Below are 23,117 nucleotides of genomic sequence, written 5' to 3'. Positions count from 1 at the left end.
AAAAGGTGAATTCACTTTTTTTTCCTTATATATATAAAATACTGATATATATCTAAGTATATTTTAAATATGGCATTTTACTGGCCTCTGGTATAATTCAGTTGTCTTCTTATCTCATAGGAGTTGACTTATTTAACACATTCACAAGTGGATGAACAAAAAAGATTTTCTATTAATTATTTTGGTAGTAGTTTTTAAAATTTAATGTTTGCATATTTCCTACATACTTATTATTTGAATTTGCTCACATTTATTAGCTCTTGAATTTATTAGTATCTAATTGGGTTCGAAAGTATGTAAAAAATGATTTATGGAGTTAAAGTTTTTTAATTTTAACGTGATCCCATGTGTAGCACAGTGGGTTAAGTATCCAGAATTGCTACAGCTGCAGTGTAGGTCAGAAGTGTGGTTTGGATTTGATCCCTGCCCTGAGAACTCCATATACCACAGGGTGGTGGTAAAGAAAAGAAAACAAATTAGACACCAATAAAATGGACAAACTGGAGAAAATGAATAATTTCTGAGTAACATAAATATCCCAAGATTGAATTGGGAAGAAATACAAAAGATGAACCAACCAATGACCAGTTATATAACTGAATCAGTAATCACCAATAAAGTCCAGGACAAGACTGCTTCGTGGGTAGATTCTACCAACCATTTAAAGAAGAGGTATCTTATATTCTTAAACTGTTTCAAAAAGTTGAAGAGGAAGGAATGCCAACAAAGTTATTCTGCATTTTTTGAGGCCAGCATCACCCTAATATCAAAGCAGACAAAGGCACTATGAAAAAAGTATGGGCTGATATCACTAATAAAAATCCTCAATGAAGTGTTAGCACATCAAGTTCAACAATATGTCATATGTCATATATCATAAACAAGTATGATTCATCCAAGTGATGTAAGAATGGTTCAGTATCCACAAATGTGCCAGTGTAATACACCATTTTAACAAATGGATGGATCTTATGATCCTCTCAATAGATGCAGAAAAATAATGACAAAAATTCAACATCAATTTATGATAAAAACCTTAAATAACAGTAGGTAGAGAGGGAACATACCTAAACATAATAAGAGCCAAATATGGTGCTGCTAACATCATATTCTGGTGAAAAGCTGGAAGCTTTTCCTCTAAAATCAGGAACAAAACAAGGATGGTCCGCTTTCACCACTTTTATTCAACATGATTCAAACATCCTAGCCACAGCAATTAGATAAGATAAATAAAGTTAAAAAAATCCAAATTAGGAAGAAGTAAAACCACAGTTGTTTTTAGATGACATGACACAATATGTAGAAAGTCCTAAAGATGCCACCAAGAGATTATTAGCATTCATCAATGAATTCAGTAAATTTAGAAGATACAAAATTTATATGAAGAAACCTTAACTCATGTCTATATGCTAACTATAAATGATTAGAAAGATAAATTAAGAAGACAACCCCATTCACGATATTATCAAAAATAGTACAATACCAAAGGTAGTTCCATGGTGGTGCAGTGGGTAGTTAAGGATTCCAAGTTGCCACTGCACTGGCTTGGGTTGCCACTGTGGCACAGTTCAATCCCTGACCTGGGAATTTTCGAATGCTCCAGGCACAGTCAAAAAGAAAAAGAGTGAAATACCTAAGAATAAATCTAACCAAGGAGTAAAATGACTTGTATTCAAAAAACTACAGTAGTGATATAAGAAATTGAGGATGCACCAAGAAGTGGAAAGATATACTGTGCTGGTGTATTGGAAGAATTAAAAGTTAATCTACAGATGTAATGCAGTTACTATTAAAATACCAATGACATTTTTCCTAGAACAAAAGTAAATTGAAAATTTGTGTGGAAACACATGACTCCAAAGAGCCAAAACAATACTGAGAAGGAACAAACTAGATTTTTTTTTTTAAATTTAGTTTAGATCTTTTAACCATGAGATTAAATGGATCATGAGAATAAATGGAACAATTCCTTAAACACAAAGTATATAATTAAACTCAGATAAAATAGAAAAATTGAATAACCCTATAATCATCAAAATAATTGAATTTACATTTTAAACTTCCCTTCATCCAAAAAAAAGAAATCTTCTGGGCCAGAGTATTCAAAGACAATTTAAAGAAAAAGTAGAGGAGGCAAGATGGCAGAAGAGTAGGGGGACATGCTCGCCTTCTCCCACAAACACAACAAAAAAAACACATCTACAGGAAAAATGACTCGCACAGAACAGCAGCCAATCACTGGCAGAAGAACCTAAACTCCAGTAACGGCAAGAATTTCGTGACATTACTAGGCAAAACAAGAGAAAAGAGGAGAGTGAGAGTAGGGGAATCCAAGCTGGACGGACACTCCTGAAAAGGAACTGCAGAGGAGAAAGGGATCCTGCACCCTGGAAAGTCACCTACTTGACGGAAACATCAGCTGAACCGGAGGAATCTCCAGATGCAGAGAAGAGTGTAGCAGTAAGTTGGAGTTCTGAAAAGCAGAGTGAGAACTGAACAGATCATCTGAACTATGGGCACAGTCACCAAAAACTGGGCCCTGAGACCTAGGCTCTGGAGGTTAGTCCCCGGGAAGGGGATGGGGGGGTGGGGTGGGGTGGAGACTGCTTGGGAGGTCTGGAAACCAGTCTGTCAAGTTTGAGGGGGCAGAGACTGCCTGGGAGACTAGAAAGCAGAGCATCACAGGTGGAGGGAGCAATACTCTAGGGGTGGGGAAGTGGAAAGCCACATCAGAGGGAACCTGGGAGAAGAGCCTGGTCTGCGCCCGTGCTGGGGAGGGGAGAGAAGAAGGGGTGGGCCCCCGTAGAATACTCCCCAAGCCACAGGGAGCTTACTGGCCCGCTAGCTATCAGAAAGTTGTGCTTCCCAGTGCATCCCCCCCCCACCACCACCCCTTATGCATACGCCAGACCTGGGGCTGCCTGCCATCCGGGAGGGCTGGCTTCAACAATTGCCAGAAGCCTACCACCGCAGGGGCTGTCCCTCCCCTGGCCTGCTTGCCCTTTGGAGGGGCTACACCCCTGAGGAGCAGCACCAAACACCGCCAGCCCCCGGAAAAAGGCCTGCACCCCAGAAAAGCTGTAACAAGCTTGGCCGGGCTATGAAAAGATCTGCCTAATTCTCAGACAGACCTTCTGAGTAGGGCTGCCCTGGGGAAGAGCCTCTTGGGTTCTCAGTGACCCAGATAGCTGGTCCAGCCCTCGGGGGGGTGCTGCACTCCTGTAGAACAGCTGCCCTGCACCCCCAGCCCCCTGCAAGAGCCCCACAGCCCAAAAACACCAGAGCAAGCTCTGCCCAGCTGAGTGAGATCTGCTCCCATCGTGCTGTGGACCTCCCACTCCTGTCTGCCCTCAGGAAGTCCTCCTTTGCTTCAGAGGGATCCTGTTAGCCCCACCAACACTCCAGAAAAGCCACACTGCCTCAAAAAAGATTGACCAACAACGCCAGCCCTCAGCAAACATTCCACGGCAGTGACAAGGCAAACACTGGCCCAGCCACAGAGAGTACAACTCCACCAGGAAAAAGAAAACAACAAGCAAGATGAAGCTGAGAAACCACCCCCAGTTAAACCAACTGGAGAACTCACCTAAAGCAGTCAACAATGAAACAGATCTCTGCGGTCTGACAGACCTGGAGTTCAAAAGAGAAATAGTGAAAATACTGAAGGAATTAAGAGAAGATATGAACAGTAATGCAAACACCCTCAGAAAGGAACTAGAAAATATAAGGAGGAGCCAAGAAAAACTAGAATATTCATTTGCAGTGATACAAACTGAACTAAGGGCAGTAAAAGCCAGAATGAATGATGCAGAAGAACGAATCAGTGATATGGAAGATAGAGTAATGGAAATCACCCAATCAGGTCAGCAGACAGAAAACCAAATCAAAAAACAGGAAAGCAATATAAGAGACCTATGGGATAATATAAAGCGGGCCAGTCTACACATGATAGGAATTCCAGAAGGAGTAAAAAAAGATAAGGGAATGGAAAATATATTTGAAGAAATTATCACTGGAAACTTCCCAAATCTAAAGGATACTGAATTCAAGATACAGGAAGCACAGAGGGCCCCAAACAAGTTGAACCCAAATAGACCCGCACCAAGACACATCATAATAAAAATGGCAAAAGTTAGTGATAAAGAGAGGATCCTAAAGGCAGCAAGAGAAAAACAGAAAGTTACCTACAGGGGAACCCCCATAAGATTATCAGCTGATTTCTCTACAGAAACACTACAGGCCAGGAGGGAATGGAAAGAGATATTTAAAGTGCTAAAAGGAAAAAATATGCAACCTAGAATACTCTATCCAGCAAGAATATCATTTAAAATAAAAGGAGAAATAAAAATGTTTTCCAACAAACAAAAACTAAAAGAATACAGCAATACAAAATCCAGGCTAAAAGAAATACTAAAAGGGCTTTTCTAAACCAAAAAGAAGGAAGGAAACAAAAGGGAGGTAAAAGAAAAAAAAAAAAAAGAGGAAGAACTAGGATTGAGGAAACCACAATCAGAGAGCAGTCACTCAAATAAACCAGCATACAGACTTAATGATGGACATGTTTCAAACAAAATAAAATTAACAAGAAAAAAAAAAGAGTCATCAAAATCATAAAATGTAGGCAATGGATGTTAGGAAATAAATAGACCCTATTTTTTTTTGTGTGTCTATTTGTCTGTTTCTCTTAATTTTAATATAGTAATGAAGTGTTTGAACCTACAGGACCATCAGGCTAAAACACACAATTATAGGAAGGGGTAAGCATACTTAAAAAACAAGACAACCACAAGCGAAAACCAAACATTGCATTTGCAAAAAAGGAAAAAAAAAAAAAAAACCACTCAAACAGATAATAACCGGAGGCCATCCAACCAAAAAAAGAAAGGAAGAATGGAGAACCATAGAATCAACTGGAACACAAGGTTCAAAATGGCAATAAATAATCATCTATCAATTATCACTTTAAATGTCAATGGACTGAATGCTCCAATCAAGAGACACAGAGTAGCTGAGTGGATAAAAAGGCAAAAACTGTCAATATGCTGCTTACAAGAAACTCACCTTAGGACAAATGATACATATAGATTGAAAGTGAAGAGGTGGGAAAAAATATTTCATGCCAATAGACATGACAGGAAAGCAGGAGTTGCAATACTCACATCAGACAAAATTGACTTTAAAACAAAAGACATAAAGAAAGGCAAAGAAGGACTCAATGATTAAGGATCCATTCAAGGAGAGGATATTACTCTCTTCAACATATATGCCCCAAATACAGGAGTACCCAGATACATAAAACAAATATGAACAGACATAAAGGGAGATATTGATGGGAATACAATCATAGTAGGAGACTTTAATACCCCACTCACACCAATGGACAGACCATCTAGACAGAAAACCAATAAAGCAACAGAGACTTGAAGGAAATAATAGAAAAGTTAGACTTAGTTGATATCTTCAGGACACTACTTCCAAAAAAATCAGAATACGCATTCTTCTCAAATGCACATATGGAACATTCTCAAGAATCGACCACACATTGGGACACAAAGCTAACCTCAACAAATTTAGGAGCATAGAAATTTTTTCAAGTATCTTCTCTGACCAAAATGCCATGAAATTAGAAATCAACCATGGGAAAAGGAAAGAGAAAAAACCTACTACATGGAGACTCAACAACATGCTACTAAAAAACCAATGGGTCAATGAGGAAATCAAGAAGGAAATTAAAAAGTACCTTGAAACAAATGATAATGAAGACACAGCCTCTCAAAATCTATGGGATGCTGCAAAAGCAGTGCTCAGAGGGAAATTTATAGCGATTACAGGCCTTTCTCAAAAGGAAGAAAGATCCCAAATTGACAACTTAACCCTCCATCTAAATGAATTAGAAAAAGAAGAACAAAAAAGACCTACAGTCAGCAGAAGGAAGGAAATTATAAAGATCAAAGAGGAAATCAATAAAATAGAGATTTGAAAAACAATAGAGAAAATAAAATCATGAGCTGGTTCTTTGAAAAGGTAAACAAAATTGACAAACCCCTGGCCAGACTCACTAAGAAGAAGAGAGAAAGAACTCAAATAACCAAAATTAGAAATGAAAAAGGAGAAATCACAACGGATATTGAAGAAATACAAAAAAACCTTAACAGAATGCTATGAACAACTATATGCCAACAAGTTTGACAATCTGGAAGAAATGGACAACTTTCTAGAATCTTACAGCCTGCCAAAACTGAATCAAGAAGAAACAGACCAACTGAACAGACCGATCACTAGAAATGAAATTGAAGACGTCATAAAAACATTCCCTACAAATAAAAGTCCAGGACCAGATAAGATGGCTTCACAGGCGAATTCTATCAAACATCTAAAGAGGAACTGGTGCCCATCCTCCTTAAACTCTTTCAAATTTTGAAGAAGAAGGAACACTCCCAAAGACATTCTATGATGCCACCATCACCCTAATTCCAAAACCAGACAGAGATACCACCAAAAAAGAAAACTATTGGCCAATATCTTTGATTAATAGAGACGCAAAAATTCTCAACAAAATCTTAGCCAACCGAATCCCAACAACATGTAAAAAAAAAATCATACACCATGACCAGGTAGGGTTCATCCCAGATTCACAAGGATGGTTCAACATACGCAAATCAACCAGCATCATACACCACATTAACAAGAGAAAAGTCAAAAACCACATGATCATCTCAGTAGATGCAGAAAAAGCATTTGACAAAGTCCAACATCCATTCGTGATCAAGACCCTCGCCAAAGTGGGTATAGAGGGAATATTCCTGAACATAATCAAACCCATTTATGATAAACCCACAGCAAATAGAATACTCAATGGGGAAAAACTGCAAGCTTTCTCACTCAAATCTGGAACAAGACAGGGATGCTCACTCTCAGCACTGCCCTTCAACATAGTTTTGGAAGTCCTAGCCACAGCAATTAGACAAACAAAAGAAATAAAAGGCATCCAAATAGGAAGAGAAGAGATAAAACTGTCACTGTATGCAGATGACATGATACTATACATAGAAAACCCTAAGGACTCAACCCAAAAACCACGTGAACTGATTAATAAATTCAGCAAAGTAGCAGGATGTAAGATTAACATTCAGAAATGAGTCACATTTCTGTATACCAGCAATGAAATATTAGAAAAGGAAGACAAAATACAGTACCTTTTAACATTGCACCTCACAAAATCAAATACCTCAGAATAGAACTGACCAAGGAGGTAAAGGACTTATGTGCTGAGAACTATAAAACTATAATCAAAGAAATCAAAGAAGATGTAAAGAAATGGAAAGATATTCCATGTTCCTGGATTACAAAAATCAATATTGCAAAAAATGGCCATACTATCCAAAGCAATCTATAGATTCAGTGCAGTCCCTATCAAATTTCCCAGGACATTTTTCACAGAACTAGAACAAACAATCCAAACATTTATATGGAACAGGAAAAGACCCAGAATCGCCAAAGCAATCCTGAGAAATAAAAACCAAGCAGGAGGCATAACTTTCCCAGACTTCAAAAAATATTACAAAGCCACAGTCATCAAAACAATATGCAACTGGTATCAAAAGTCAGACAGACAGACCAATGGAATAGAGAACCCAGAAATAAACCCAGACACCTATGGTCAATTAATCTTTGACAAGGGAGGCAGTAACGTAAAATGGGAAAAAGAAAGTCTATTCAGCAAGCATTGCTGTGAAACCTGGATGGCTGCATGCAAAGCAATGAAACTAGGACACTCCCCAACACCATGCACAAAAATAAACTCAAAATGGCTGGAAGACTTAAATATAAGACAAGACACCATCAATCTACTAGAAGAGAACATAGGCAAAACACACTCTGACATCAACATCATGAATAGTTTCTCAGGTCAGTCTCCCACAGCAATAAGAAATAAGAGCAAAAATAAACCCATGGGACCTAATCAAACTGACAAGGTTTTGCACAGCAAAGGAAACCCAAAAGAAAACAAAAAGACAGCTTTCAGAATGGGAGAAAATAGTTTCAAATGATTCAGTGGACAAGGGCTTAATCTCTAGAATATACAAGCAACTTATACAACTCAACAGCAAAAAAGCCAATCAACCAATGGAAAAATGGGCAAAAGACCTGAGTAGACTGTTCTCCAAGGAAGATATACAGATGGCCAGCAAACACATGAAAAAATGCTCAACATCGCTGATTATAAGAGAAATGCAAATCAAAACTACCATGAGATATCACCTCACACCAGTCAGAATGGCCATCATTAAGAAGTCTACAAATAGCAAGTGCTGGAGAGGTTGTGGAGAAAAGGGAACCCTCCTGCACTGTTGGTGGGAATGTAAACTGGTACAGCCACTATGGAGAACAGTTTGGAGATACCTTAGAAATCTATGTATAGAACTCCCATATGACCCTGCAATCCCACTCTTGGGCATATATCCTGATAAGAGTTTCCTTGAAAAAGACACATGCATCTTCATGTTCGTGGCAGCACTACTCACAATAGCCAGGACATAGAAACAACCCAAATGTCCATCGACAGGTGATTGGATTCGGAAGATATGGTATATATACACAATGGAATACTCCTCAGCCATAAAAAAGAATGACATAATGCCATTTGCAGCAACATGGATGGAACCAGAGACTCTCATACTGAGTGAAATGAGCCAGAAAGAGAAAGACAAAGACAAATACCATATGATATCACTTATAACTGGAATCTAATATCCAGCACAAATGAACATCTCCTCAGAAAAGAAAATCGTGGACTTGGAAAATAGACTTGTGGCTGCCTGATGGGAGAGGGAGGGAGTGGGATGGATCCGGAGCTTGGGGTTATCAGACACAACTTAGAATAGATTTACAAGGAGATCCTGCTGAGTAGCATTGAGAACTATGTCTAGATACTCATATTGCAACAGAAGAAAGGGGGGGGAATGTATACGTGTAAGGATAACTTGATCCCCTTGCTGTACAGTGGGAAAAAAAAAAGTAATAGCAGTTTTACACAGTTTCCTTCCAAAATACAGAAAATGAAGGAATATATTGTAACTCTTTTTATGTACAAAAGCATGCAATTGCCTAGAGAAGAAAACTATAGAACAATGTTTTTCATAAAGACAGAAACAAAATATCTTACAAAAATTTATCAAACTAAGTTCAGCAATGTATTAAACATGACTAAGTGGGATTTTTTCCAGGTCTCCAAAGCTGTTGGAACATATTAAAATCTTAAGTACCTAACATATCAACAAGTTACAGAAAAAATGAATATATCATGAGACATAGTAACATTTGCCATAATCCAACATCCATTAATGATAAAAATATCAAAGTTTGGAATAGGAAAGAACATCCTCTACTTAATTCAGATCAATCAGAATCCTACATCTAATGTTCTATTTAATGATAGAATGAATATTTTTCCATTAAAATCAGAAAAATGTCAAGATGTCTAATATTACACTTCTATTCAGTATAATGCTGGAAGGTCTAGCCATTGAAATGGGGCAAGAAAAAGAAATAAAATGTGCATTTATTGGAAAGGAAGGTGTAAAAATGTCCCTATCAGCCTAATTCCTGGCTGTCTCCATTTTGTACAGTCTATAAACAAAATAAAACCCACAAGAGTTCAGGAAGTTTGCAGGATAAAGATCAAAGAACTTAATCATATTTATGTTTACTAAGAATGACTATGAAGAAATGAAAATTAAAGATACAATTTGCAGTTGCTTCAAATAAAATGTACTGAGGCATACACTTAAATACGGCGAAAGACTCAAATGCTGATAACTACAAAATTTTGATAAATAAGAAAAACGAATAGAGACTGCATTCGTGGGTTGGAAAATTCAACATAGTAAAGATGTCAATTTTTCATAAATTGCTGTTTAGAGTAAATGACATTCCTGTCAAAATATCACTAAGAATTTTTACATGAGCACAGGGTCTAAAATAGCTGAGTCCGTCTTGACAGTAAGAACAGAGTGGAAAATATCATTCATCTTAATACTCTCTATTGAGCTAAAGTGATGACACAATGTTTGTTTTTTGTAAAGAAATAGGGAAATACCAATGAAGCAAAAATAGAACCACACAATTGAACTGATTTTGTGTGTGTGTGTCTTTTTTTTGCTATTTCTTGGGCCGCTCCCGCGGCATATGGAGGTTCCCAGGCTAGGGGTCGAATCAGAGCTGTAGCCACCAGCCTACGCCAGAGCCACAGCAATGCAGGATCCAAGCCATGTCTGCGACCTACACCATAGCTCACGGCAACGCCGGATTGTTAACCCACTGAGCAAGGCCAGGGATGGAATCCGCAACCTCATGGTTCCTAGTCGTATTTGTTAACCATTGCGCCACAACAGGAACTCCTGAACTGATTTTTGATAAAGATGCATAGGCAATTGAAGAACGATAACCTTTGCAACTGGAACATTAAGACATTCATAGGCAAAAAATAAACCTTTATCTAAATCTCATTTTGCAGAGTTAACTGAAAATGAATATAGACTTACATGTAAATTAAGAAACTGTAAAATGTATACAAAAATAGAAAACCTTTGAGATCCAGGCCTATATACAGTATTCTTAGTATTGACATTAAAACACAGTCCATGAAAAGAAAAAAATGGATAAATTTGACTTCATTAAAATGAAAATATTTTCCTCTGTTGAGGTCCATATGTAAAGGCTGAAGAGACATTTCCATACCATGTATCTACTAAAGGACCAGTATCAAGAATATATAAACAACTCTCAAAACTCAATAAGGGAGGAGTTCCCATCTTGGCACAGTGGAAACGAATCCAACTAAGAACCATGAGGTTGTAGATTTGATCCCTGGCCTTGTTCAGTGGGTTAAGGATCTGATGTTGCCATGAGCTGTGGTGTAGATTGCAGCTGCCAATCAGATCTGGAGTTGCTGTGGCTCTGGCATAGACCGGTGGCTACAGCTCCGGTTCGACTCCTAGCCTGGGAAAGTCCATATGCCGCGGCAGTGGCCCTAGAAAGATGAAAGACAAAAAAAAAAACAAAAAAAAAAAAGCCCAAGAAACCAAAACCAAAAACCCTCAATGAGAAAAAAAAACAACAATTAGAAAATGGGCTCAAGATATCAGCAGACTTTCCAGGGAAGAAAAATAGATGGCAAATAAGCCCATTAGAACATGGTGTGCATCAGTAGCCTCAGAAAAATACAAGTGAAAACCACAATTAGATAGTGCTACATGCCTATCATAAAGGTTAAAATAAAGAATAGTAACAATATCAAAGCTTGGCTAGATTGAAGGAACTAGAGCACTCATACTGCTGGTGGAAGTGAAATGTGGGACAGACACTCTGAAAAACAGCTTGGTAGTTTCTTTAAAAAACAAACCAGGAGTTCCCATCGTGGCACAGTGTTTAACGAATCTGACTAGGAACTATGAGGTTGTGGGTTCCATTCCTGGCCTTGCTCAGTGGGTTAAAGATCCGGCGTTGCCGTGAGCTGTGGTGTAGGTTGCAGACGCAGCTTGGATCCTGAGCTGCTGTGTCTCTGGTGTAGGCCAGTGGCTACAGCTCCGATTGGACCCCTAACCTGAGGACCTCCATATGCCACGGGAGCGGCCCAAGAAATGACAAAGTCAATAAATAAATAAATAAATAAAAAACAAACCAAAAAATCCTCCAAAAACTAAACACAGAATTACTATAAAACCCAACAATTGCTCTCATGGGCATTTATTCCAGAGAAATGAAAATGGAATGTATTTACTCAAACTCCTGTTCACACAAGCACAGAGCAGCTTCATTACTGACAGCCATAATATTCAAGCAACCCGGATGACATTCATTATGTGAATAATTAAGCAAATTGCAGTGTACATATACCATGGAACACTACTCTGCAATAGAAATACTATAGAATGAAGACACAACAACCTGCATCAGTCTCTAGGCAAGAATAATGACTGCAAAAGCCCTCTTCATAGGTAACGTAATTCCACTTATGTGTCATTCTTAAAACAACAAACATTTCAATAGGGAACAGATTAGTGGCTTCCGGGAGTTTAGCAGGAGCTGAAGTAGGAAGGAGGTGGCCGTGGCTATAAAAGGACAACAGAAGGAATCCTTGTGGTTATAGATTATTCCGTCTGATGACTGTATCAGTGTCAACATCCTGTAATACTGTACTGGAGTTTAGCAATATGTGACCATGGGCAAAAGTGGATGAAAGATACATATGATCTCAGTATCATTTCTTACTTCACGTGGCTATAAAATTATTTCAAAAAATTAGTTACAAAATAAATAAAACTCAAAATTGACTTCTTCAGTTATCTGCATTTCATGCCCCCAAACTACTAGTAGCTACCATAATGAACAGTATAGAATGTTTCTATCATCCTAACTACTAAAGGCAACATTTATAATCAGGACAGGAGTTCTCATCCTGGCTCACTGGAAAGGAATCTGACTAGTATCCATGAGGATGCAGGTTCATTCCCTGGCCTTGCTCAGTGGGTTAAGGATCCTGCATTGCCGTGAGCCATGGTGTAGGTCACAGACGCAGCTTGAATTGCCCATTGCTGTAGCTGTGGCCTAGGCCAGTGGCTACAGCTCTGATTTGACCCCTAGCCTGGGAACCTCCATATGCTGCAGGTGTGGCCCGAAAAAAGACAAATAATAATAATAATCAGGACAATATTTACCTTTCATAAAATGTCTAAAATGTATGTCTAAAAGTTATAGAAAATTTTACTGAAAAAGATTAAATTTCAGATGAGTTTTGACTTACTAAAAAATGTCCAACAACTTCCTGCTGCAATTGGGGGACAATTAAATTACACAATGACTGTATTTACCCTAAAACTAGAAATAAATCTCAAGTGAATAAAGATTTTCTTTTCCTCAGGAAAGATTTAAAATAGATTTTAAATACTATTTATATTTATTATTTTAAATAATATGCTTCATTTTAATGTTTTTGCAGTCTGAGACGTGTATTTTGAAATATTTTTAAAGAATAGGTCTCTGACCTTATATATGTATACACATAAACAATAATTTTCAAGAAAATGTCGACTGTTTAAAATATTTTCAGTTTATCTGTTGGTGAACAGACATTTGCACTTAAGCTAGTATGTTTTAGGTTGCATGTAGCAGAAAACTACCCTGGCTCATACAATAAAGAGAGCAAACTGGCATATGTAACTGAAAAAGTCTGCATTTTAAAGAGATGGTCTCAAGATGTTCATGCCATCAAGGCTTCAACCTCTTTTTCTGCAAATCTCTCAGTTCTATCTCCCAACCTCTCTTCAGTTTCAGTTTTAGTCTGGCAGTAAAACAGCTTCCACATTCCTCCATGATAGATTGAAATGCCAAACCTTTGGCATTTGGACAAAGGTTCCATCTTCTGTAGCTGTTTTGCATTGAGGAGGGGTGACTTGTTGGCCCTATCTAGGATTGACAATTCGAGGGTTTTCTGTGCTGGTAGATGAGAATAAAAGCCATTTCGTTAATTTAGGAGCTTGGTTTAAAGGGCTCAGGGAAAGTGGAGTTTCTGGTGAAAAGGGTTGGAAGCCTTGTCAGAGCATCATGTGAAGATGGAACTATTGGCTGCTGGAAGCAACTAGATCAGTAAAAGTTATTTTAACTAGGGGCCCATGTATGGATAAGAGCAAAGTTATGCTTGCTAACAGTTTTGATTATGGTCCAGAGTCAGCCTGGGCTCTTCGTCCAAAGGAATGGAACTGGTTGGCATGGTCATATAAATTTTTGTCTTCTGCTGATGCTGCTTGGAGAACAGCTGGTGGGCATCAAGTCTGACACAGCTTATAAAATGCAACAATACAAGTACTTGTCTTGAAATTACACCCATGTCACATAATATAACCTTGGATGTCTGGAACCACAGCCACTCCAATGTGCTGCTTTTTTGGCTTCACTTGCAGATGGAAGTTCCCAGCCCAGGGATCAAACCCATGCAGTACTTGCGGCCCATGCTGCAGCTGCAGTAACACCGGGTTCTTAACCCGCTGCAATACAGGTGAACTTCTTACTTCATTGTGACTTTTAATAGTCTTTTTGTGCATGGCCAGGGCAGATATCACTGTTAATGATTTTGCAGTAATAGGAGTGATTTTTAAAGATTTAGCATCTATGGTGCAAAATATATAAATCCTTTTTAACTTTAGAGAAACTGTTAACTGATTTCTTAAAAAATTAGATCACTATTAATGGCAAACGGATCATTATTACACTGGCTCATTTTCTGTATTGGTTACATAAACACATGCACAACTGCAACCAGCATATACTTTGACTTGCCTAATTGGTTACTGTGACATTTTGCTCTAGATTTTTTTTTTTTTTTTTTTTTTTGTCTTTTCGCCATTTCTTGGGCCATTTCTGCGATATGGAGGTTCCCAGGCTAGGGGTCGAATCGGAGCTGTAGCCGCAGGCCTACGCCAGAGCCACAGCAACGTGGGATCCGAGCCGCGTCTGCAACCTACACCACAGCTCACTGCAAGCTGGATCATCAACCCACTGAGCAAGGGCAGGGATCGAACCCGCAACCTCATGGTTCCTAGTCGGATTCGTTAACCACTGAGCCATGACGGCAACTCCTTTGCTCTAGATTTTAAAAAATTTAGTTGATTTCTTTTTGGCATCAGGATACATTTTTACCTCATCTTCCTTCCCTGAGAAGGACATGTGAACCTGTCTATTTGTCCACTTTTTCCCTTCAAATCCTAATTACCCTTTTAGATTCAGATATCACTACATATAGAGGAATTAATGTGTTATTATTTAGGTATATGTATACTATAAAAGGATCTAACATGTTCACACTCTTAGATAAACTTTAAATTGGTTAAAAAAACAAACTATGCATTCAGACTTCATTGAATGAGGACTATTACTGATGGTTATTTTAAATCAGTATTTAAAACAATCCAATACTATCCAATAAGGATAAAGCTTGTTACATGCCTCTAAAACTACATTGCATAGGATATTTTCGTGTAACATGTGCACGCATACACACACAAATGAGATGAAATAACATTAGAAATGATGTAGATATTTATAATTTCTTAAAAATAGAAAGCACATTGTTTGTATACATATTTTCATAGACTGTTTTGATAACTTGGTAATTTTGTAGCCATCACAAGAAATACTTGGGAATGAGGAAAAATTTTGGGAATCCATCTCTTATCTAGCCATATGTCAGACAGTTATCCATATCCATATATTATAGCAAACACATCTAGTATTCATTCCTTTTGCCTACTATTTCTATGTTGTCATATTGGGGCTCAGGGTTGGCTGAGGAAAATTACTTAAAAGAGCATGTCATTTATGAACCTAAGTAATATGTATCATTTTCCAAAAAGGATCACTTTAATCATGTCTAATTATGTTATATTTATTCAAAGATATTAATTTTTTCATGATAGGAAGCTTACCAATTTGAATACTCCTTTATTATTTAGGAGCCTAGACTAGTCTAATGTATAAGAAATTATACTTAAACATTATCTTATAAATGTATAATTATATTTAAATTCAGTGATTAAAAATCATTTTGTTACCACCCTTAAAATCTACCTTTGAGAATATCAAAAGTGAAAAGAATTTTGGCCTTTGGAATTTAAGAGTAATATTCACAAAACTTCTGTATTTTAAGTCTTCTTTGGGATATAGTCTTTTAATTTGAAGGCTCAGTTTAGTTAATGAAACTGTCCTCATCAATCTTCAAAAGTTATCGTATAAACACCTAACAAAAACCCCAGTATTCTGTCAGTGTTGTTATAAGAACATGTCATATGTTTATATATTGTAAAATGATGTTAAGTAGAACTTATTAACATTCCTTCCAAATTGTTTAGTTTGACAAGCTTGTCACAATTGTCCTGTCATCTGCTCACCTGCTGTTTATGACAGGTCTCTGACACTAATTCATAATTACTTTGGAAAAATTGGCATTTGGCCTTTAGCAGGCAAACTCAACTAGACTTATAAAGGCTGTTTTTTTCCTAACTTTAGGTAAGCATGACCTGATAAAAATTAGATTTTACACAAAAAGCATAAATGCATACCTATGTGGGAACCCAAAGTCCTAAAGGAGAGCTACCAGTTTACTTCTAAATATATACAATTAATACAGCATGGTTGATTGTAAATAACCATGACAGGTAATTTGACATGGTTAGCTTTATAATCTGCCACTTGCAAGCTACACATTCAGTTGCTGCTTCAAAACTCCATCCTTCATTTTGAATGTTTTTTTCTTGAATAATGTATTATACCTATATTGCTGCTGTTTACCTCTAGTTGTTCTCATTAAGTTAAATATTTCTTTTAAACATGAACTTCACCTTTTAAACTCCTACCTCTGTATAGACAAATATATGAACATAATTTCATGACAATTAGTTAAAATCCATGTATTTCCTATTGAATTAGATTGAAAATTATTAACATGCAATATAAGGCAAAACTAAAGACTGAGATAGAAGCCTAAGAAATTTTGTGGTATCAAAAGAATACTAGGTTAAGGATTTCTACCTAGAAATAAATGGAATTTAGCAAGCAATTTAATCTTCATACTTACTCATCTTAGTGAAAATTAGGAAAACCAAATTGGATTTGCATAGTTCTCATTATCTAAAGTACTGTTATTTTTCTACATAGTAAGTACAATTTAATTTAGTAATATAAATTAGTTGCTTTGAATTTATTTTTCTATAAAATTTGACTGAAATTTTAGTTACCATATGTTTTCTTTGAGGTCATATTTATATATGGAAGTTAAATTAGTTTCCATTTGGTCTTCTGTATCATCTAAAAATAATCACCTTTTTAAACTTCCCAGCATATATAGCTATGTTCTTTTCTTGTTCCTAATACTATCTATTCATAGTATTTTATTCATATTTCCAGATGCTTGCTATAATTAAAGAGAAACAACTTTTTATGTATATGTCTTTTCAGATTATTTTCCATTCTAGGTTATCACAAGATATTATATTTCCTTGTTTTTTTTAACAGTAAATCTTTGTTGCTTATCTGTTTTATGTAGTTTGTTTCTTTTACTCTCATATTCCTAATTTACCCCTCCCCCCTTCCTCTTTGGAAACCATAAGTCTATTTTCTATGTCTGTGAGTCTCTTTCTGTTTTGTATATAGATTTGTTTGTATTCTCTTTTAGATGCCACATATAAGTGATATTTGTCTTTCTCTGACTTATTTCACTTTGTAAATACTTACGGTGACACTTCCAATTACATTTTTTAAAGATAATCTCCTTAGCTCAAGAATCTTAATTATACTATATAATTTTACTATAAAATGCATTTGCTACAGGTTCTGGGAACTAGGGACTGATATTTGGGTGAGACGTTTTTTAGCATACTACAAAATTTTACACTTACTGTGGCCAAAATTTTTGAAAAGCTACACTTTAGTATAAGACACTTCCCGTCCAATTGTCCCTTATTTCCTCAGTAATTTTACAGTTGGCAGATATGCATTGCTGTCTGAAAATTCTTTCTGCCTATTCCTACTGCCTGTCCTTTAACCTCCACTGTCCTATCCCTCTACCCATTTAGTCGATCTAAGTGATACATTAAATCTTCGTCAGCCTCCAAACTAGCACAATAAGTATTTTAACAGAGGCCACAGTAGCAGAGATGGAGGCCACATTTGGGCCAATGAGCATGGACTCCCACCTATGAGGTCCATTCTAGCCACTGATATTGTATAATATCCCACCAGTGTGTGGTAAAGACCAATACTGAAAAAATGATATGGCACTACTATTTGGGTGGACAAAAAAATCTACTTGACAACAAATTGAATACACTTTCCATCACCTAACATCTAGCATTTTGTTCTCATAAGGATACTCATTGTGAAAATAAGTTTGTATTTTCAAGCCGTAAAGGCTCACTGACAACCACTATCCATGGGTTTATGAAAAGCCTAATCCATAAGCATGAAATCCCACACAACATAGCATGTGACCGGGAACCAACTTGAATATGAAGGAGATTCAGGAAGGTACTGTGCATTGCCTGGGGTAGTAGACATTCAACAAGTACTTGCTAAATTAATGAACTGTGTGTTTTGTATTCATAGGATACAATGTGATTAAAAATGTTTATTGGCACGGAAGATAATGTTTATTGGCACGGAAGATAATGTTTATTGGCATGGAAGATAGTAAGAGCTAACATTTATTGAGTCCAGGCTTTATGATCATTATGTCCCTCAACTCACAGCCTATCAAAAATTGTTCCCTAATTTGTGAGAAAAATTGGCAGAAATGGTTTACACCGGTTTCCCAATTCACACAGTTATTGAGTGGAAGAGTAGGTTCATAACATAGTTTGCTTGAGTCCAGGCCCTGCCTTTACCCATCACTTCTTAAAAATAACTTGATAAGCTTTATTCAAGTGGAAATACAGATCACAAATTAACAGACATTTTGTGGTTAATAATACCAATTTAAGGATATTCTTTGAAAGGCTGGATTACTACATTAGGAATATCTGTAAATAATAGAACAGTCAATAGAGATGCTCCTACCATCAGAGAAGACTGAATCTTTCAATGACTATGAAAATTTTTAAATGTGTAAATTATTACCAAAAAAAGTGTATTATGAAGTTCTAAGAATTTAGCCCAGGGTTCGGGTACTTGGTCTTAGTATAATTTTCTGCACACATAAAATATCTATACTAGAGTTTTGGCTTCCACATAATTTCAAACAACTAAAATTATTTCATGAAGCAGAGAAACATTTTTAAGTAAAATTTTCAATTTGAAAATTGCACTTTTGATTAAGACTAAGGAAGAGCTGCAGTTGTCAAATAACCACATTATTTTATCTAATATCCTGTCAGGTAGCATGTATATACCATATACTTTTAAATATTTTCTAAATTTATTCAGCAGCAACAGTATTTTATAAAAGTTATGCTCATAATTGGTTAATATATTAAAACTTTCTTTTCTGAAGGATATTTCAGAGCCTTTAAAATGTTTGCATACACACATATATATGTATATATGTGTAAATACATATTTAACATGGTTTAAGAAACATTGTTATAGAAAAAAATGGTGCTAGTAGTTCTACTCTGAATATATGGTGTTATCATGAATATTAAAAATTATAAGTGAATTTTATAAAACTCTGTACTTGTTTTTCAGAACAAAAATGTCAAAATGCATTCTAATGTGGTTAGAGCACTAGGCTAAAAATCCTTTATTATTATACAAAAAAAATCTCTACTAAACCATTTCCTGTAAAGGAGTTAATGTGTGATTTTCATAGTCCTTTTCCTATAGTTGGTGTTCTGATGAACCTGGACAATCTGTTAAGTATTTTCACATTCAGGTTACACTTACTCTGGTAGTTTTTAGAGCAATTTTCAGCATAGTCCTCTCTTGTCTTACCCTAGAGTTTTCTCAGCTCATCTTGCCCATTTGGCAGCAATCCAAACAGACAGTTTCTCAGCAAGGTCATCTGGCAACCCTGTGCCCAGATGCTTTGTCAACAGCATGCAGATGACACAGGGCTGTCCACACATCAGAGAGGAGTTCTCACACCCCATTGCAAAACTTCTCTGTCATCCAGTACCCCCAGCCTCTCATTCTCCAGTGAAGGCTGAATCTTAAACTTTGGCGGGGCCTCTTTGAAGTGTAATCCTTTCTTTTTCACTCTCCATCAGCCCTAAAAGTAGTAGCTGTCTCTTACATTTATCATCCTTTTATTCCTTAGGATTTTCTTTACATTGTGTATAGTCAATACTTTTTTTACAAGCTAATTAATCCTAGTTTTTTGTTGTTTTTCAAATCATTCCTGTGTTTTCTGCCTCCTTCCTGGACACTCGTACAACATGGAATACAGTTATTCAAAAGTGAAGCTTTCTTCTCTACATGAGTTTCTAGGCAGTGCTTAAATGAAATGATGTAACAGAGAAAAGTATTAACTCAGCTCCAAGGAGAACCTGTGGGTTCATCCATCTACAAGGCCTATCTTTTATCATTGCCACATCTGCTCAGCAATGCCTTTTACCATGCCATGTACTAACTATCATACAGTATAGTCACTGACACCAGCATCTCAGATTGACTGCAAGTCTGATTCAAAAGTATATGTTCATGAAAGACAGAATTCAAGATGGATGAGAGTTATGCATTTCCCTTAGTAAGCAATGAGATCAGGCATCAGGGAGTGTTGGTAGAGAAGGGGAAGCCTCAAAGCTTCGGGACTACTTTGATACTCAGTTACAGACCAATTTGAGGAGAGAGTACACAGGTATTTCTGCTTTAACAGATAACAACATATGCAATTCATACAAACCTTGCATTCTGCAAAATCTTAAAATACTCAGGCTTACTGGAAAAACGTGTTTAAGTTGGTCTACTTGAAACTAGTGAGAGTCTGTAACAGAAACACACATGTACAGTAACAACAAACAAAAACCTGGGGACCTTGAAAAATAACTCTCATTACTGAAGGCAGGCAGCTTATTAAGGATGTATACTTCCTACACAGATAATAAAATTGCACCCACCATAATGAAAATTAAAGTGAAGAGACTGGTTTATAGACCCCAAATAATACCATCTACCTGAAACTCTGAGCACCAGGGGGAGGTGTAACATGTGAGAAAACTAGAACTCTGTAAAGCTCAGGATGTACATGTTTATGCAAGAACATTCTGCAGGCATTCATTTTATCTTTAAAGTAAAAGTAAATCCAATAGGACATCTTCCTGAGCAGTAGCTTGTCTTTGTCCTTTCTTGCTAATGATTATAATTCTATTGATTATATTCTGGCTTTCTTTACTGGAGAAAATCATTCATACTCCAGCATATTTCCATTTTATTTTACATTAATTTTCTCATTTTCCAATCACTGATAAGTTAATCAGTGTTTTAGAAACATGTGTTGAAGCAGTATGCAATGTATATGAAACTTGAATACCTGAAAATTGCTTTCCTCAAAGTTTTCTGCTCAATTACCTTTTTGAAAGCCTCGTGTTAATCCCTAAAGATATGCATACCTCAGTTGGAAGTCTGATGGCTTATGTTATTAATCATTATATCACTTCATGCACTGTGAGTCTTAAGTACAAAGTCTAATATATAAAACAGAGTGTTGATTTACTTAACAACGATACAAATTATGTTCCCAACCATATTTCTTTTTTTTTTTTTTTTTTTTCTTTTAGGGCCGCACTAGAGGCATGTGGAGGTTCCCAAGCTAGGGGTCTAATCAGAGCTGCAGCCGCCAGCCCACGCCACAGCCACAGCCATGCCAGATCCAAGCCGTGTCTGCAACCCACACAGCTCACAGCAATGCCAGGTCCTGAAGCCAGGGATCAAACCTGCATCCTCATGTATCCTAGTTGGGTTTGTTAACTGCTGAACAATGAAGGGAACTCCGTATGTTCCCCAGCCATATTTCTTTGTCTTTAGTTGCCAAAAATATTAAACCCAAAATTGAATCTTAATTTTAATTTTTAAAAATATGCTGTATCCCCTGAACTTTATCCAATCACTATGCTGAATGACTGAAGGCAAGAATAAAAGATTTTACAGCTTACATTTCTTTCTAGTATTTTGTTTTGTATTAAAATTTCCAAGTCCTAGAGCAGGATACTTACTTACAGAGAAAAATAAAAAGTTATTTTTCCTAAGTGTAATTGGGAAATGAAAGTGGTATATATACTATTTATAGGAGAAAAATGTTTGTGATAGTAGTTACTTTATTTATATTTTAATTACTACCAAAATAATAGACAAGACAGTCTCTTAAGAGTTGTTCTTAGAGCTATTATTTTGTAATTCTAACCTGTGCAATACACCAGAATTGACTTAATTATGTCTGGGATTAAATAGTTCCACATTGATCATTTAAAAAAATCCTTATTAAAATAATAAGACTGGTGGAGTTCCCATGATGGTGCAGCAGAAATGATTCCAGCTAGGAACCATAAGGTTGTGGGTTCGATCCCTGGCCTTGCTCAGTGGGTTAAGGATCTGGAGTTGCCGTGAACTGTGGTGTAGGTCGCAGATGTGGCTCGGATCTGACATTGCTGTGGCTCTGGTGTAGGCTGGCAGCTGTAGCTCCAATTAGACCCCTAGCCTGGGAAACTTCATGTGCCTCGGGTGTAGCCCTAGAAAAGTACAGCTCAGGAAGCACACTGATGGAATTCAGGTTTCAGTTCCACTCATTCCTAGGTTACACTGGACAATTTACATGAGATTTAATTTTCTTAGCAACAAATAAGTACAAAAATAATAATATCTACACCATGTGGCTGTTGTAAAGGTTAAATGAGTAGATCCATATAGTAAAACACTTATTAAATGATAGTGTTGTTGCTATTTTCAATGGAAAAAAATTTTTAGAAATCACAATAGGAGTTCCCGTTGTGGTGCAGTGGTTAACGAATCCGACTAGGAACCATGAGGTTGCGGGTTCGGTCCCTGCCCTTGCTCAGTGGGTTAACAATCTGGCGTTGTCATGAGCTGTGGTGTAGGTCGCAGACTCGGCTCGGATCCTGCATTGCTGTGGCTCTGGCGCAGGCTGGCAGCTACAGCTCCGATTAGACCCCTAGCCTGAGAACCTCCATATGCCGCAGGAGCGGCCCAAGAAATGGCAAAAAAAAAGAAAAAAAGAAATCACAATAAAGGTGTGTTATAGAGGAGGGATCAAGATGGCATAGAGCTCACATCCCCTTCCCCCAAAACACACTCAAAATAAAGCTAAATTCTCTTGGAAAACCAACTGGAAGTTGGCAGATGAATTCCTATACAACCAAATCTGCAAGAAAAATCTCCATGTAACCAGATAAGACAGATTTTAAAAAAGCATTGGGTCAAGACCTGCACCTCTAGGAGGGATCTGAAAGGAAGAAAGGGTCCACATGGATAAAACTCACCCTGGAGAGCACACGTGGAGCTAAAATCTGGGCATCCCAGTCCCGGGGTCCTGCATGGAGGATACAAGCCCCTTTGCCTGCTGGTAGAACTTGGAGATAGTAGGACTGGAGAAGCTTATACTCTGCTAGCTAGAAGGG

General features: G+C 37.0%; 1 long non-coding RNA gene across 1 annotated transcript; it reads left to right on the top strand.

Moving 5' to 3' along the window:
* Window positions 1-14,367: 14,367 nt before the first annotated feature.
* LOC146400987 (uncharacterized) lies at window positions 14,368-22,719 on the top strand. Its single transcript, XR_014813823.1, has 3 exons — window positions 14,368-18,198; window positions 18,242-21,362; window positions 22,081-22,719. It is a non-coding gene; the product is annotated as an uncharacterized LOC146400987 (long non-coding RNA).
* The last annotated feature ends 398 nt before the right edge of the window (window positions 22,720-23,117 follow it).

This window comes from Sus scrofa, chromosome 8, assembly GCF_054392235.1.
Source record: "Sus scrofa isolate SSC_HxYL_T2T_F1_AM1 chromosome 8, Sscrofa_HxYL_maternal_Yorkshire_Landrace_v2.0, whole genome shotgun sequence".
In the NCBI taxonomy this organism is placed as follows: Eukaryota; Metazoa; Chordata; class Mammalia; order Artiodactyla; family Suidae; genus Sus; species Sus scrofa.
Note: the sequence above shows the minus strand (reverse complement) of the source record. Positions and strands in the feature narration are given on the sequence as shown.